The sequence below is a fragment of the Rutilus rutilus genome (genome assembly GCF_951802725.1).
Source record: "Rutilus rutilus genome assembly, chromosome: 3".
NCBI classification, from domain to species: Eukaryota; Metazoa; Chordata; class Actinopteri; order Cypriniformes; family Leuciscidae; genus Rutilus; species Rutilus rutilus.
This window is the reverse complement of record NC_140211.1, coordinates 53130789-53148912: the sequence shown is the minus strand read 5'-3', so window position 1 is coordinate 53148912 and position 18124 is coordinate 53130789. Positions and strand designations below refer to the sequence as shown.

Here is an 18124-nt window from a genome sequence, read left to right as displayed (position 1 = left end):
TGAAGAGCTTTTCCACCTTCTCCCCTTGAGGGAAACTAAATAAATCCTTCCTAAAACCATTCCAAAAAGTTTGATAATTATTTTTAAGGAAGCTCACATGCTAATTGCACATTTAAAATAGTAAATGAATGTAATAATTACATCTTACCACAAACATTTGTGCTCTAAAGCCAAAAATATTTGCCATTTTATGCAGATATAGATGCATAAATGTATCTTGTTTCCTTTACTTGCTTGAAACGATATGACATTTTGTCATGCGGTGGCATTCTATTTTTTACCCATAATTCTCAGTGAGTGACAGAGGCCAGGAATAGCACATGGCAAACGACTTCAGTGTGAGAGATCAATATTGTAGTGAGCTCTTTTAGATATACTGTCACATCTAAACCTGCACAAACGTCCCCGCCACAGTGATAATTCACTCTCCCAGCCAAATGCACTACGGCCGTGTGGAAAAGAGACGGAAAATTTGCCCACGAGGTAGGTTACAGATGCCACGTTCGGAAATTACACACAGTGTGACGACAAACTTCTTTTAATGATTTTGTGCGCTCAGACTCACCAACAGTCGATGAAGAACAGCTGCAAAATCCCTTTCCTCGTTTCCTCACCGACCTAAAAAGGACACACAAAGAAATAATCATAATCAAACAGCCTTCAATCAAATCTGAAATTCAATTTTCCTCATCCACTTCAATCAGCCGTCTCAAAGAAAACACCAAGGTCTCTAATCTGCAAGCTGACTGATCAACATTCTTACTCGAATACTTTCTGACTGGTCCCAATCATTTCTGGCCCCAAGGCCGTACTTAACACCATATAAAATCAACTTGTGAATAAACCTTGTAATGGACAAGCCATGGAAAAGACCAAACCACATCCATGACAATAGATGGCATATTGTACCAAAGAACAAAGGTGTACATAGTGACCATAACAGCGCGCACCTAAATGCATATTTGGACACAAAGACGCACAGGGACAAACACCCTGATATTTCACGCAGTACCACTTCATATCTCTTTTGGAGATCAGCCATTATTGTGCTCTTTATATTAAAACAATACTTTCAAAAGCACAGAAAAATTCAATTGCAAAGTGTACAGATAATGTGTTGAGTACATTCTTTCATTTTCTGGAGATGAGCATAAATTATATTTAGAACGCATTTTGCTTTAAAACCTTTAAGAATGTATTGACTGGGTTGACACAGTTATTGTACAAGGAATTGTGGGAAAACATACAGAAAATTCATCCACTTACCACCAGTCTAATAATCCTTTTTATCGCATCTGAATGGAAATATTGAATATTGTGAGACTGTAAAAAAAGAAGAAGAAAAAAAGAAAAGAACATGCACACTATGACACATATTTTAGTGCAATACCTTTACGTGAGGCTAGATTTTCCAAGCAGCTTTGGGGCAAAGTGCTAATTACTGGCTCTCTTTAATAAGAGGGCACAGTCTCACACACACACACACACACATCCAGACACACCAACAGATTTATGGTGCCCCGTGGAGGCAGTAGAGAGGACCCCTGCCTCCAAAGGCCCACCACAGCCGAGTGAGATATAGTGAGGTATTGATCCCAATGCCACTTCATTTCGCAATAACTATTACACAATATTCGCTTGCCCGCTCCTGGCCACTGATTTATACTGCCCTGTTATTTGCATTAGCAGTAAGTGTTTTTCTATACCGCTGCTATGGAAGGTCTTCTCAACAGATGAAGAAACACACCCACAATTCATCAATGCATGTTGTGTGCACATGCAAACTCAGGCGTACACCTTTCACTCGGCCTAACATGCATCTCTCCAGTTCAGGTCTGGAGCAGGGTTACATTTTTAATCGCCTGGATCCAGTTATTAACTTTAGAAAATCAAATATTTCACTTTTTTTCCCCACTTTTTTTTCAGCTAGCTGGCATGGAAACATTTCATTTAGCTTAACTTGGTGTGCTACATAACAAACAAAAACTGAAATAAAATAAAAACATTTAAAACACAAAATATACAACAAAATGACTAAATCCAACTAAAGTGAAAGCCATTTTAAAGGGTTAGTTCACCCAAAAATGAAAATTCTGTCATTAATTGCTCATCCTCATGTCGTTCCAAACCCATAAGACTTTTGCTCATCTTCAGGAACACAAATGAAGAACTTTATGATGAAATCTGAGATCTTTCTGTCCCTCCATTGACAGCTACGCAACTACCACTTTAATGTTTCAAAAAGTTCATAAAGAGATCATAAAATTAATCCATATGAATCGAGTGGTTCAGTCTACATTTTTTTTTAGAAGACACAATCGTTTTAAATCATGAACAGAGTCAATTTAGTCTTGTATCTAAATATTTACATTGATCAGCGGACATAAACAGAAGCTCAACCGAACCAGCTTGACGCACGAGAACAAACCTCATTGGTTCTTGCTGAAGCTCAAACGTGATGCGTAACACAAGAATAAACCTCATTGGTTCTCGCACGTCAAGTGAACATGCTTGAGCTTCCGTTTACCCCAACTGATGTGTGAGTTGATGAATGTTTATATGTGAATAAAAGCCTAAATTCAATCTGTTCATCATATAAAGCGATCGATTCTCTTCAGAAAATTTAGACTAAACCGCTCAAAAGTAGTAGTTGCGAAGCTGTAAACGGAGGGACGTAAAAATCCTAAGTGTTCCTAAGTCTTAAGGGTTTGCAATGACATGAAGTTGAGTAATTAATAACAGAATGTCAATTTTTGAGTGAACTATCCCTTTAAGATCACATGACCAGATGGATACAACTTATTTTATCTCAATAACTTCCCGTTATTGGACACTTTTGCTTGAAAATGAATCGTGGCTAACTTTGAATAGCACATTTCCACAATGCCAACTTGGTTTTGCGTGATGTTGCATCCAGGCCACTAAGTGTCAGTATAAAGTCTAACATGACTGCCATATCAGCCAGCATAACATAAAGATTTGAATTAGACTGAATACGCTGGCTGTTGTAAAGCGCTCGATTCATCAGCAATCGGTCCGTATCAGTGGTTTGTGATGCATGTAATCATTGGCTAGTGCCTGCAAGCAGCTCATAGTGCCAGGCCTAAGTCAGCAGACCACCTAGCGTCGGGGGTGCGTATATTCAAGCCGCACGCGTGCCGAGCTACGAAAAGGGAGGGGCGGGTAGGCGCCACGTGCCGAGCTGAAATTCTCTTACACGTCCCCTCTGGAGGCGGCTGAGCAATGCCCGCCCGGCTTGCCCACTCCACCACACTAAACAAAAGCACTAAGCAGCCTTAATTGCTACTTGGCTGTTTTGCATCTGGAGGGTGTCAACTCGGCGGTGATATGTAAATCAGCAGCCCCGCCTCCTGCTCCCCCACCCACTGCCTGGGCATAATAAGCTCTTTATCTGCATACGGGGGCGGGCAAACGGGCAGGCTGGCTGCCAAGTTTGCAGGGCTGGTGAGTGTGGCAATGCGGAAAAAGACACTTGTTGCCATAACGCCAGCCTGTTATGCCAAGTAGAGCGGCACGCGGGCAGATGGCTGGGCTCCGCTGGCAAGCAGACAATCAGACGCTGCCACTTTAATACCAGCAGGAGAGAAAAGGCACGTGGCGCTCTGGTCCAACCTGACACACATTCACTTCATTCATGAATAGAGCCCATTCATATGCACAGCCTAGGCTAATTTTATGCTAATGTGGCCATAGGGAGGAGGCAACAGAGTTAAGTGGGTGTTTGTATGTATTGAGAGTGGGCTGTTGGGTGGGTAAAAGGTCTGAGTTAGTCTACTAAATAAATGCAGATTTAACCAGAGGTCACAGCAGAAGAGATTTATATATGCTACGGTAAAAAAAAAAAAAAGACCTTTTTATGAGACGTTTAATAGAGCTATAATGATTCTGTTTTATTAAAGAATATCATAAGTGACATCAATATAGATAAAAGATTGAGAGCAATTAAGGGCTTTTTCTGGCAGGCTTTCATATCTTCCTTCTCCTTTTTTTTTTAGATGGAGAGGAAATTAAATTTTGGGGCTATTGAAATTTAGTGACTTGATACAAAATGCATATTCATTTTCGATTAACTTTCAGTGGAACAACGCTTGGCAGTCATAGAAGTCATTCGGTAGAAATATCTCAATATTAAATTAAATCTCACAGAGCTACAACATTAAAAAAAAAAAAAACCTGAAAGACTCCCAACAACATCATCACCTTTGTCACGCTCAGATTTACAGGGTTTAAAGGTAAAGGGTGATGAGCTGAAATGCTGAGCTATTACTCCAGTGTGTGTGTGTGTGTGTGTGTCAGCACAGGGCATGCTAAAGTCACATCCCCTGGAGCTTTAAGTGTCCCCACGCTCACACCACTCCCATCAACATCTCGACTTAATGCATTTTCTATACCTGCCTGTGTCTCAGCTCTATGGACTCTCCAATGATTTAGAGGCAGCAACAAACCTGTCCCATTTTCAGACGGACATTATTGATAGACTGTCACTTCAGATTGTAGCTAACTGCTAATGGTTATTTTATAGTGCATATGTCAAATCTGATGTGGAGTGTGTTCGTTTATTTATTTATTTTTCCCTTTTCCCTATTCCACCTATCCATGATATTTCCAAGCTGGTGTAGCTAAGCTATACTGTACAGCTAATAATTATCTAGCTTGACATGGTGCAGAGGCTGAAGTGTCAAAAAGTGGACAATAAATGCTAATGGTGTAAATGAATGCTAATAATACTATAATACAATAATCTTTTTTTGTGAGCTTAAGAATTCAATGTGTTTGTTACTCTTAAAAGTTAAAAGTTACTCTTTTGTGAATCATTATTATAAACAAGTGTTGCAAATTAGCAGTTTTGCTATAACACAAAAAACAATGTATCTGGTTTGTCCAATGCTGTTGTTATGTCTATATATATATATATATATATATATAAAAAAAAAGAAGCCTATATTTATAACAAGAAAAACGTTTTTTTTATATATATATATCTTTTCTCCAAGACATGCACCAGTGTTGTCATAGATTAACCCATGAGACAACATGAACAAAGTGCGGATCAGCATGTCTGTGTGGCGACTAGACGTTCCACTTATGCCCGGATCTTGAAGGACCCCAATTTTGTGGGTATTAATGACGCACCTGCTCAGGGAGAGGCTTCAGTGTCAGTGGATCACTTTGTGTATCAATGCCTGGCTGGCTGCACGGCTTTTTGTTTCACCACTTGAATCATCAGAGTCATTTGAAATCAATTTAACAATCGTTCCTGAGAATGATTTGAGTATGTAAATGTGGCCCGGCGGTGAAAAACAGGGTGAGCAGGCAAAGAGAGAAAGAGAGGAAGAAAGAGATGCAGAAGTGGCAGTGAGCATCTATTACTGCATTAAAGAGTCGAATCCTTTAATTCCACTCCCAACAGGACACTGTGAAAGCAAGAAACAAAAGCAGCGAGAGGGACGCGGACAGACAGAGACATAAAACATATAATTGCACAGATGAATAACCGTCATCAGAAGTAAAGAGAGAACAATGTGAAAAAGAAGGGGGGGGGGGGGGTATACAATACATATATATTACATATTTCACTGTTTGTTTTTTGCAAATCATCATTTACTATGGGGATATTTTCCCCTCAATTAGAGGAACTATTAACTGAACAGACACAGTAGTCAAGCAAATGCAAAAAAAAAAAATACAGTAATTTTTTTTTTTTTTTTTTTTTTGAGCTTGATAAGCAGTGTTCTTTCCTGTGTTAATGTATTTCCCATTGAAGTACAGTAGGAAGTTGGGGTGGGATATAATATAATCAATGGATTTGTTCCTTTTTTTTAATAGCCAACAGCCATTTCTTTAGTTTCCACCACAGCCATGAGATATTATTTGCTACATGCTAGTCAGAAGTAGGTGTTTGTTTGTTTTTTTTTAGAGGCGGGACATTCTCACTCCGAGGAGCATTTGATTGGACAAAATGAGTGAGTGCAGGATGAGTCATCAATATTTTGGGTCTCTTTTCAGGGAAGAGAAACACTGCACATTTTAAATGTGTTTTTCTATCAATTTATATGATCTTCAAAACAGAGATGTTATTCAATCGCAAAGCATTCCTTCTCGAGAGTCGTGAGGCAGCTAATGTAATGACACTTATTATTTTTCAGATATAAATCTCTTTAAAATCATCGCAAAGTTCACCATGTTGTTTACTTCTGTTGTTCACCAGCAATAGTGTAGCAAATACAGTACATTGTGAATATTTGATATACCGGATAGTCCTCTTCTAGACATGCATCTGCGTTCTGAGGTCAAGTGCATAAACGTACACAAAATGAAGCACAAGTGCTGAGAGAAAGACAAAAAAATCTGCAGATTTCAGACACAAGAGGTGAACACAAAAGCTCTGGAAAGATTCAATTAAGCATCATATCCACTGACCTCATTGCCATGGTTACCAAAAAGAAGAAAATATGAATTAAGTCTGCACTAAAGAAGAGAAAAAGATAGAGGAGAAAGACAGATGCAATGTTTATACAGATGCAACGTTTTCAAGAGTAAGTGCAATTTAATAAGGTTCAAAACTGCAGTCTGTTGCGTCTGTCCTCTCGCTATGCCCCCTCAAACTTCCTGGACATGATCATCTTTATGTTGACATCGAACCCTGGCAGTTCAGTTGACCTTGAGGAGCAACGTCTCGCTCCTAATAATGCACTTTTCATTATGAAACGAAACATTCTGTTCTGTGCCTAATGAATGCACAAAGAAAGAGGAATCGAAAACGAGACAAATGAGGGAGACACTCAATTTTCTTCATTCAGCACAGCACAGAGTAGGGGAGAATAAGCCGTATCAATTTTATTTACGTTGTTCTCTAGAAAAGGAGAAATGAGATAAATGTAAAACTAATGCATCTGAACTAAAGCAATCTGCTATCAACAAACATTTTAAGTGACAGAAACGCAGTTTAGAGGTTAGAGGTGTGTGTGTGTACGTATGTGTGTGTGTGTGTGTGTGTGTGTGTGTGTGTGTGTGTGTGTGTGTGTGTGTGTGTGTGTGTGTGTGTGTGTGTGTGTGTGTGTGTGTGTGTATGTATATGTGCATATATATATATATATATATATATATATATATATATATATATATATATATATATATATACATACACACATTATAAACCATCCACTTTAACATAAATTTCAAAACAATTAGACACGCACACACCAAAATAGGTGCCTTTCCGAATCACAGAGAGATGAATATAATTAGCCAGTTATAAACATGCAATCGCAAAAAAATCATACCCTGTTTTAGGGGTTGACACATCTTACCCCATTCTCCCCTACAGCTTCTTGTCAATGACAAACCAACTTTACTGAATGAGCTTCCTCTTGTTGTCAATACACATAGATCCTTCTACAATAGTCTAGTCAGCACTCTTAAAACGTTCCAAAAAGTTTTGTTGTTTTTTCGCAACGATGCCATAGAAGAACCCATTGTGGTTTTCAAAATTGAAAAGAACCTTCTTTTTTTTCCTTAGAGTGAAGAACATTTCAATATTCTAAAGAACAACGAGTTCTTCATCGAACCATTAACGCCAATCAAGAGCCTTTATTTTTAAGTGTGTATGATTGCATGCATGTTGCTATGAGAGTTCTTCCTCTCTGCGCTTGTCTCCTTGAAGGGGTACACATCTATGTTTCTGATCCAGAAAAAGAAGGGAAAGGAGAGAGACAGTAAAACAAATTCCACATGCATATTGCTACAGACACTAAAAAATTTTGACAATAATTTTCAATCATCCTGAGCCGTGGTGCACTGCTTTGGCGTATTTGGCTGCACGGCGCTGAGGGGGGAAAGTTGAGCATTGTTCTGTTTGATGAAACTGTGGAGTGTTTGCTCGCTGTCTGCAGGGACTGTCTTGAAAACAAGCTATCTGAAAACTCCCCCCGCTGTGCGAAATGTTAAATAAACAAAGGCACGGATAAACAAAATCCCTCCATTTTAATGTCACCGAGAAGAAAGACCATGTTTTAATGCTAAGATTGCCGCTGGAAGCGAAAGTGCTGCCGACACAGTTTTATATGAAGTTTACACATCAGTGGGATCTGGATTATAATCACCTTTAATAATTATAAGGTTATGAGAAAGTAGAATGACATCACAAAAAGCTTTCATTGAGTTCAGTGCTGAAAGACACTCATCAGAGAAAAGATTCATTGCGACGAACTCTCAAAGAAAACTCACGAGCGCCATTCAAGGAAAGTGTTTAAATATACTCGAGTGAAATGTTTTAGAGATTTAAAATATCTTCAAAAAAAAAAAAAAAGGAATAAGCAGTTTTTTTTATAAAGCTGTGTGATGGTTGTTTAGCAGAAGGACGACTTCATTGCTCAAAGGGTGCTTTTTCATAGCTCAGGGGATTTGTAAGTTGTGTTTTATTTAAGCATCAACTTTTTCCTCGGATGTTTCTTCTAAAGTTCCTAAATTATGAGAAATAAAGATGTAAACAAATGAAACAATCGCTGACATGCAGTAAGAGTACAAAGCAATAAAGTGAATGTGGATATCAGCTCGGATCATCTGTTTTTTAAAGAATTAGTTCTTATCGAAATCTTACAGACTTGGCAAATATGAGCACAGTTTGAGATTATTGAGATCTCTTCGAGAAACATGTGAAATCACCAAGGTATTTTACCTCAAAAAGAAATATCCGAGGAGCTGAAGATGTAAGAAATTTAATTTCGGTCTAGGGGAACAATTGAGATCTTAAAGAGATTTCATTTCTTTCCTATGGGAGAGGATAATGGGTCTTCAGTATGCCACACTATAGGATGTCTATAGCTCAATGATGTTTTATACAAATGTTGCTCTGTCATACTGACCTTTTTCCAGGTTCTTCCATCTCAGCTTTAACTTAAGCTAAAACAATATAACCCCATGGTACAATGTGTCGTGCAGGTGAAATTTGAAATTTGCACTAGGAGTCAGGACCAGTCCGTTTGCTACAGACTCCACGAAGAACCACGTGATCAGAAACAATTTAATTCCCCAGCATCAGCCATCTCCACCTGATATGCTCCTGCAAGGTCATTAAGCTCGCCCTTGAAGGTCATGTGATTAATGAGCGGCACAATCTCTGCGCAATAACGTGTATGAGCACGGCTCATATTCAACGGACAGCGGGGCCCGAGAGAATGAATAGCCAGAGACAATCAAGGTCTTCACACTGCTGAATCACATATAAACAAAGCATCACATTTCCTAATTAGTTTCAATTAGCTTAAATCTGCTTCTGTTTACACAATTAAAGATGGTCAAAGTCATATGAGAATGTCTGAGGATTAAATGGGAATCAAAAAATGTAGCGTCAATATGTACAAACCTAAATACATTTGACAGTATATTGCTTTAGTGCACTTTGCATGTTTTCAACAAATATACGGTCCTTTTTGTCATTTTGTATAAATCGACACAGCTGCCTAGGATGTTTGGAAGTCGGATTCATTTTAGCTAATCTTTTCTATCAGACAGGTCTTTGAAAATAACTTTTTGAAAAATTATGCACATACTCATTTGATGTGCAAAATATTTTAGTTATATATTAATGTAGTTATATATGTATGTTTCCAAAAGTGTAGCTTAAAGTTGAACTACTTTAAATGAGTAATTACTTTAAATGTATGAGTAGTTGTAAAGCTACAGTTTAGTTTACACAGTTTAATTGATGCTGACAGTGTGGAATCACGCAGACTTCACAGCGCATCATAAACACTGATTACTCACGTCAACGCCTATCAATGGAGTCCAACTGATTGATTCAACCACAGGCTCCAGAATTGGGTAAAAACATGCATGGTTCTGCTGAATATGGCACATGCAGTTAAAATATTAATTTTTTGTTATTAAATTGAACAAATAAGTTGGTTCTCAATAAATAAATGTGTTTCGGCCTTCTCATCATCAACACAAAACCTTTATCTTTAGCATAAGCATTAATGTTACTAAAATTGACAATATTACAATCATTTATTTGTTCAATAAATTTGTTCATAGTTTTTGACAGTTCTGAGGGCAAGGATGGAGAAACTTTAACATAAGAAAAGTCATCTTTTGATTTTCTTAAAAAAAAGTTTGTTAGGCTTAATATCAAAATGGTTCCCCTGGATCCTGCTTACAGGGACCCACTGGCCTAGAAGAATTCCTGGTTCGGAATCACTTTAATAAACAACAATGCAAGAAAATGGGAATAAGGCAACAACAAAAAAGAAAAGAAAATTGGTGAATAGACAAAGATGATGCAATGCATCTTAAAATGGAACATTCACGAAAAATCCGGAAGGGACACAGAGCAAATGCTTATTTCACACTTACTTAAGAGAAAGTGAATGGGGAGAGAGAAAAAAATAAGAGAAAAGGAGTGTTAGAGGAATAAACTCAGCACTGAGGTTGAGTGCAATAATGGTTCCGCTCTTCAGCCACCTCAAACCCACTGCATCAGGAAGTCAAGAAATAAAATCACGTCCTTCTCACACACACACCATGAACATGCCCACCGTGTTGCAATCTCACCTTCAATTTAGTGCGAAAGAAACCACCGGTGTTGTCCTTTTAAAGATGCAGATGTATCACAAATTTAGCCCTGACTAATTCCTGAAAAGTTTCCTTTTCTTACTTTAGTATAGATGAAAATATTGTAAAATGTATTTGTCTCTCTCTCTTTCTCTGAAATGTCAGAGCTTCAGAACCCCTCTTGACACACAGTGCTGAGAAACTCCCTCCAGATTCAAGAGCTCATGATTTTTTAACAATCAGATCATGTGAAACAAGTGCATTTTTAATACTATATTACAAACTTTTTTTTTTAATCTGTCATATTTAAATGGCATCACATAAAAAACAAACAAAAAAAACACAGAATGTACACACACACAAACGTTTATTTCACTATATTAGAGAGGACATTGCATAGACTTCCATTGATTTTATATCAGGTAAATGATATTTTCTATGGCCTAACATTAACACTAAACCTACTTATCACAGAAAACTCATTTTACATTTTCTAAAAACATAATTTAATTTGATTTATAAGTGGTTTTCCTTAACGTAGGGAATTCCTGAGCCACACACACACGTCTCGTTAACTCTCTTTGTGGGGACTCTCCATAGACATGATGGTTTTTATACTGTACAAACTGTATATTCTGTCCCCTTACACTCCCCCTACCCATCACAGAAAACTTTTTTTACATTTTCAAAAGATTTATAAGCTTGTTTCCTCATGGGGACCTCAATTTAGGTCCCCAAGGTGACACGAGTCCCCATGAGTCTGTGCATTCAGTCCCCACCGGGATAGAAAAACATGTACACACACACACACACACAGTTATATATTTATTCTAGACATGATAGGCTGATAAAATATAATTTTAAACAAAATGGTCACTATTTTAATAAAGAGAAATAGCCATTTTAAAATATCAGAAGTGTAAGACAAACAGCTTAAATGACATTTTTCAGTTTACTTTATTCCATATTTAATTATCATATTATTGTTATATTCGGATTATTACAATTAGCCAAAATTAGACTGATTTAAGATAGATAGATGGATAGATGGATAGATAGAATTAAATTGATTTATAGAGGGAAAAAGAAAATGGTGACATGTTCAGTGTGTTCAGGCTTTCTTGGAGCATGATCATGATGTGTGTAATACGTGCAGGGGCGGAGAGAGTGAAAGAGGAAGTGAGGCCATGCTGAGAGAGGGAAATGGGCTAGAGGACATTTCACGCTCATAGTGGCCAGTGAATTGGAATGACTGCAGCGCGGCATGATTTGAAGGTCAGGAGATAGTGGATTATATTCCAGAGGTAGAGAGAAGAGGCGGATGACGGGGAGGGGGATGGAGGAATAAACACACTCTCCTCCCCTCCTGCGTTCGGTCTTTCTTTCCATTTCTTTCTATTTCTTTCTTTCCGCATTATTTCTTTGTTTTCCCCCCGTCTTGTCTTTTTTCCCCGATTACAGGACAGGAAGGCAGAATGAAAACACCAAGGCACCAAACCGACAGCCATTAGTCTCACACATCACGTCCCATGCGCGCGCGCACACACACACGACACGCTGAGAAATCTCATTTTAGTCTTCTCTGACGTACTACCTCCCCATACTGGCCACTAACATCTACCCCCAGCCCAAAAGAGAGAGAGAGAGAGAGAGAGAGAGAGGCAGAAAAAGAAAATGTGTTTTACACAAACAATAACAGCGCTATCAGGCAGAGCGCAGCATTCCGAGAGCGTGATTTAATAAAAACAGAGCGGGATTGAATTATCATATTTTAACTGGATGTGTGTTTCAGTTAGAATGTGTGATTCAGGCCTACAAATGATCCGAACGCTTTTGCGAGGTGCAAGACAGCCCTCTCTCTTCCTCTCGGTGCTTCTCAAAAATGGAAAAGAGGCGGACGAGGGGGGGGGGGAGACAAAGAAGGTAAACTAATAAGCCCTTTGGATATCGGTGACATAGAAAATAAACCGAGATGGCTGGAAAGCCAAAGCTCTTGTTTGATCTGGCTGCACGTACAGTATGAGTGTATCACAGAAGCCCAGACACGAGAGTTTGATGAGGATTATCCACATGAGTGCAGTAATCAGATGGAATGAGATGCGAGATGAGCATCTGTATTTGCCCCAGACGGCGCGATCGCTCCTCAGACCCTCTGAGGGATTTTTACACATTCGACTAACATGGAACAGAACAGAACAGAACAGCACAGGGTGGAGGAGCAACAACAACAACAAGGAAGCACAACAAACACTGTGACGGGGATGTCAGGAGAAGACGTGCAAATCAAGCAAACTTGTGTAATTAAATTAATTCCAGACGCACAGCAACTTTTTTTTTTTTTTTTTTTTGTATCTGCCTTGGGCTTTCTGCGTCTCTTTCGTAATGATGTCCTAACACAAAACAAACAGCAGGCGGAACATGAAAGTGCTCTTTTTTCTTCCACCTATCTAACTCTAGCATTCCGGTTCTTCAGTTCAGGATTCTTAGGATTAAAGAATTATTATATTTTTTTTTTGTGCACTGGTGTAAATTAAATTCAGGAGGCCACTTTTAGCAGACGTCACAAAGGGGTTGAGAGGATTCTAGATTGTTGTGCCTGTGCTGATGCATGTAAACATGCACATCAAAAAACAAGCAACCAATCCACGGCTCCTGGATGCTCTGTCAACATGGACTGAGATGTCTTATAGGCAGAGAACAGGTGTCAATCATCTCGTGCAGCCAATAGGCTCGTCTCCTGCGAACGCAGCATGCTGAACTCCTTGTGAGCACCAAGATACAGGATTGAAAGAATTTGATGCCTGGATTTTAATATACTTTAATTCACAACACATTCTTTTTAATACTGTAGATCAGTGTCATTAGTAGGCTATTGCACCGATTTCATTCTGATCAAGTGAAATATTGCGAAATCCTTTAAAAAAGCCAGCAGCTCAGATAAGCACATCTCCGACCAGAACATCCACATGTCCTCGGGGCAGCACACAACAGACAAGAGAAATGAACATGTTTCACATGCACAGTTCAGACACCGCCTGTAAACACAAGCTCCACTTCAATCCTATTCTTAATAAATAAATGCAACTAATGATATCCTCACTAAAATACCAACAAATGCAATAAAACATTTTTCATATAATATTGTATTAAGTTTTAATTGGCTTTTCTTTCTTTAAAAAAAAAGGAGAATTAAATTAAATTTGTTCTACAAAAGAAAATGACTAGTAGGTCATTAGTATGACTTACATGAAAGATAATTATAATAAATCAATTACAAATAGATTAATTTATGTTAATATCATTTATTTTAATTAATTAGTTTATATTAAATTACATTAACATGTTACAATATAGGCTACAGCAAATTAATATTTGAGGTAAATTATTAGAATCAAGAATCATATTAATTTAGACAATTTATAATGGTAACACTTTACAATATGGTCTCATTCGTTAGCACTAACATGAACTAACAATACATTTGTTACAGTATTTATTAATCTTTGTTAATGTTAGTTAATAAAAATCCAGCAGTTAATTGTTTGTCATGTTAGTACACAATGCATTAACTAATGTTAACAAATAATACATTTGATTTGAATAATGCATTAATAAAATGTTGAAATTAACAAAACCTTATTGTAAAGTGTTACCTTTATAATCGGTGTTAAATTATAATTATGACCAAATATGGTTAATAATTCAAATATTATATGTATACATGCACATATACAGATCGACCAATTTGTGTTGTTAATGTACACTGAATTGCCAGAACTTGTGCCATGTAGATTGTAAAAAAAGCCAACAATATCTCTGCCGCCATGATGGTCACCGTCACTTTACCACAACCACCACAACTACAGACTGAAATGACACACAGAGTGACAGTAACTAATATAAACCCATCTGAATGTGATGCTTACACTGAACACATTTTACATTAGCAGGTCAATCTTCAGTTCACAGTTCAACAGGGTCAGCGTATGAAGCCACAGCACATGCGTGGAGCATCTCTGGCCTCTCCCAGACGATAAGACGGGATAGAGGCCGGCCACGCTGTTCTCGTCCATATGAATGAATGTCTGTGTTAAGCCCCAAAAAGCTGTCATTAATCCTGGATTTGAGGTGCAGAGCCGAATTTTGGTCATGTTATCAGAGCAGAGCCGAAAACCTCCATATTTACTAGCACAGCTGCACATCAGCTAACTGGCTAAATCAAGGCCGTGTCCTGGGAACACTACAATACTACTATTTCATCGAAATATTACAGTTTATGTCAAATTCAAATTTAATTTAAAAAGTATTTTCTAGATAACACTACAATGCAAGTAATGTTTCCTAATACTAAGAAGGATACTTGCTCAAATTCTGTACAAACACGCAATTTTTTTGCGGTGTAATAATTACAAAAGCCTAAAATGACATTTGAATGCACATTATGATTAGAAATACATGGTATAGTATAATATAAATATATGTGAAACGATCTAAATCGAATCAAATTGGGAAAAAAATTCAGTATATATTGCATGTATATTACACAACAAGTTATACAGTGTTGTGATGCAACCCTCATCTCTTACTTTCTTTCTCTCTACCCTGACACAAGCAGGCCAAGCTGAGATCCCAGGTACTGATACAGCCATCCACTCCAACCAATATAGAGACCTGGACCACCGAACATACACTTAAATCATGCAGTAATACACTCTGTCAGCAGACATGGCAAGAAATGGGCACATACGTAAACACAAAACAAATCTGGGCCCTAAAATAGCATTGAAAATGACGCACGAACACACGATCTTTGATCAAAATCAAAAGCTGAAGCGTACGAACACACAGACAGCAATGACTAGTGTATTTATATAGACATGCATTTGTGCAGGGCTTTAGGATCTTACATTTAAAGTGCTAGCGTACGTATGCATGCAAGTGTGTGTTCATTCTGATGAATCTGCCTGTAGAGTTAGAGCCATGAAGTAAGAATTTATCATCTTAAGACAGCCAGATGAGGACGCACACACACTTGCACACTCTCGACTGGAGGAAAATCAGAGCTCGCCGGCAGAAACTCAAGCTACACACAAAAACACATGCTGTGAAATCCAAATCATGCTCTACTCTTGCTGGTAAAACTCAGCCACTGTTTCATAGTGTTTATGAGTGTGTGTGTGTGTGTGAAAGCACTTGTCCTCTGAGTATCTCCGTGCAGAGTTTTCAGTCTAGAGGAGAGCGGATGCAGCACAGCACACCATGTGGTTTGGAAGCAGAATTATTTCCTTTTTACATCTCACATATGTAGCATATGTTTGCAATTTTACAATACAGCTGGTGTTAACATTTAGAATAAATAAGATGAAATAGAAAAACCCAACTTCATAATGCTTCTGCGAATCAACCGATGCTTAAAAACATATTAATATAGACAAACTTTTACACATTTGCTCTAGCGTTTAGCGTGAGGCGAACGGGAAGTCGCGCAAGGGTGTATCTCGTCGTGCTGTGTGTTAATATGTGTGTGTGTGAGCATTCAGTCCTCCAGCCAGACTGGGTGCTGCTTATTTCTCCATCACAGCTCAAATGGGCTCCCGCGCTGAAATAAATCACTGTCGCCACAGAAATGCAGCGACAGCCATGATAGATGGCTGAAATGTGTGTGTTGATGTCTTTAGTGTTGCCGACAATTTGGTAAATCTCGCCTATTCCATTGCATGTGGGGTGCGAGGCATCTGAATGTTGACACGAACTATGAGAAGAGGCCCATAAACATCAGCATGACACAACAAGTCAATTTGAACTTTGTCCTGTCAAAAAAATCAGGTGTTTGAATGTACAAGTTACAATTACTAATGCATAATATGATGAAGGTGAAAATTTACAATCAAAAACATTCATAAGGCTGTAGCTGACAGTGAGTGAAATCCATGTTCAAGGGGGAAAGTGTTTTCTTTTCCTGTAAAAAAAGGCCTGGTGTGTGTGTGTGTACAAGTTACAATTACTAATGTAAATAATATGATAAATGTAAAAAAATTCCAATCAAATAGTCAAAAATTGTTTACAAAAATGTTCTGAGCTGGAATCCATGTTCAAGGGTGAAAGTGTGTTTCTCCTGACCCATGTGCGTTCGGGTCATGAGTGCAGTGACCCCCGTGTGTAATATGTCAACGCTGTGTACGTAAGTCCTGCGTACGGCACGGCTGTCCGTCACGCAGACGCATCACTATGACTCAAATGGTGACTTAATATATTTTCCTGAACACCCCCCACCCCACCCCCCCAATCTTTGTATCTGACCAGTAAGCCAGCCCCCCCCAGTGCCTAAATATAGACCCCGACACCCCCGTCACACACAAACAGAGACACAACACCCCGCTTCTGACTCAATCAGATCTATAACGCTACAAACGAGAGACATTTTTGTCTTTCGCACACATAAAACCGGCGACATGGCACCTGTGAATTTGCAGACACTTATAATGGCAGTTGGCCTGCTCCTGAATCCAAAGCCCCCCAACAAGCCAACGCTCACACCTGGCAGGATCAAACAAGCGTGCACTCCCCACAAACTCTCTTACAATCAATACTTTCAGCCAACACCACGCAGCAGTCCCAGCTCCATCACACACACACACACACACATACAGAGAGAGAGAGAGAGAGTGGAACAGCACTCCAAAGAGCAGAAAGCAGTGTACTGACCTTTCTGTCTCTCTCCTTCCTTTCTTTCTTGCCCTCCTTGACGTCCAATCCACACTTGTCTTCTGGCTGCTGGTGCTGGGGCTACAGTAGTAGAGGAACGGTAGTGTGTGAGTGAGAGAGAGTGAGTGATCCTGCTCAACCTGACTAGAGCGGGCGCATTAGTGTGATTTCACACCCAGGCTGCAGCCCTGCCTACTGTCCTGATGGGGTTCCTGAATGTGCTGCTTATTTAGAGAGCCGGCGTGCTGTACCTGGGCTTGCAGGCAGGCTGCTTAAAGCAAGAGCCAACATCTAGAGTGCATAATACCCCCACTCTCTCCCTCTCTCTGTGTCTCTCTCTCTCTCTCACTCTCTCTCTCTCTCTCTCTCTCTCTCGCACACACACACACACACACACACACACAAACACTAGTACGCTCTCCTAGTCGCTGGCTGGCTGGAGAGGTAGACGCCGGCTCGGGCGTTCACGCAACCGCACGCGTACCTTTGGCGGAGCCGGTGCGAGAACACACACATGCAGATTTCTTTTCTTTCTAAGTGTTTAGAAGACAATTTCGACAAGGGATTGCTCCCAATCTACTTGAATGATCCAGATGGATGAGTTATAATATGCTTTCTAGTCTCTTGCTTTTCTTGTTTGTCTGATTCTAGTTATTTTAGCCTATTATCGAGCTGCCACATGTTTTTGCAGCGGGAATGCCTCACTCTCTTTCGGATTCGGTCCCTCGACTGCTTGTCTCTGTGGGACGCGGCGGAGGGGGGCGGATGGGTGCACTAAATTGTGACTCAGGCTGAATGTGTATTAGTCAAATTTATTATTTATTGCCAAGCCGCATTCAGTTTTCCC

General features: G+C 39.1%; 1 protein-coding gene across 1 annotated transcript in view; it reads right to left on the bottom strand.

Moving 5' to 3' along the window:
• The window catches only part of zfhx3b (zinc finger homeobox 3b), a 225595-nt gene extending 208044 nt beyond the window's left edge, over positions 1-17551 (bottom strand). The window contains exons 1-2 of the mRNA XM_084403785.1: positions 17278-17551; positions 566-618 (exon numbers count right to left, since the gene is read on the bottom strand). The gene's annotated coding sequence lies outside the window, so the exon portion shown is untranslated. The remainder of the gene's footprint in view (positions 1-565; positions 619-17277) is intronic.
• Between the last annotated feature and the right edge of the window lie 573 nt (positions 17552-18124).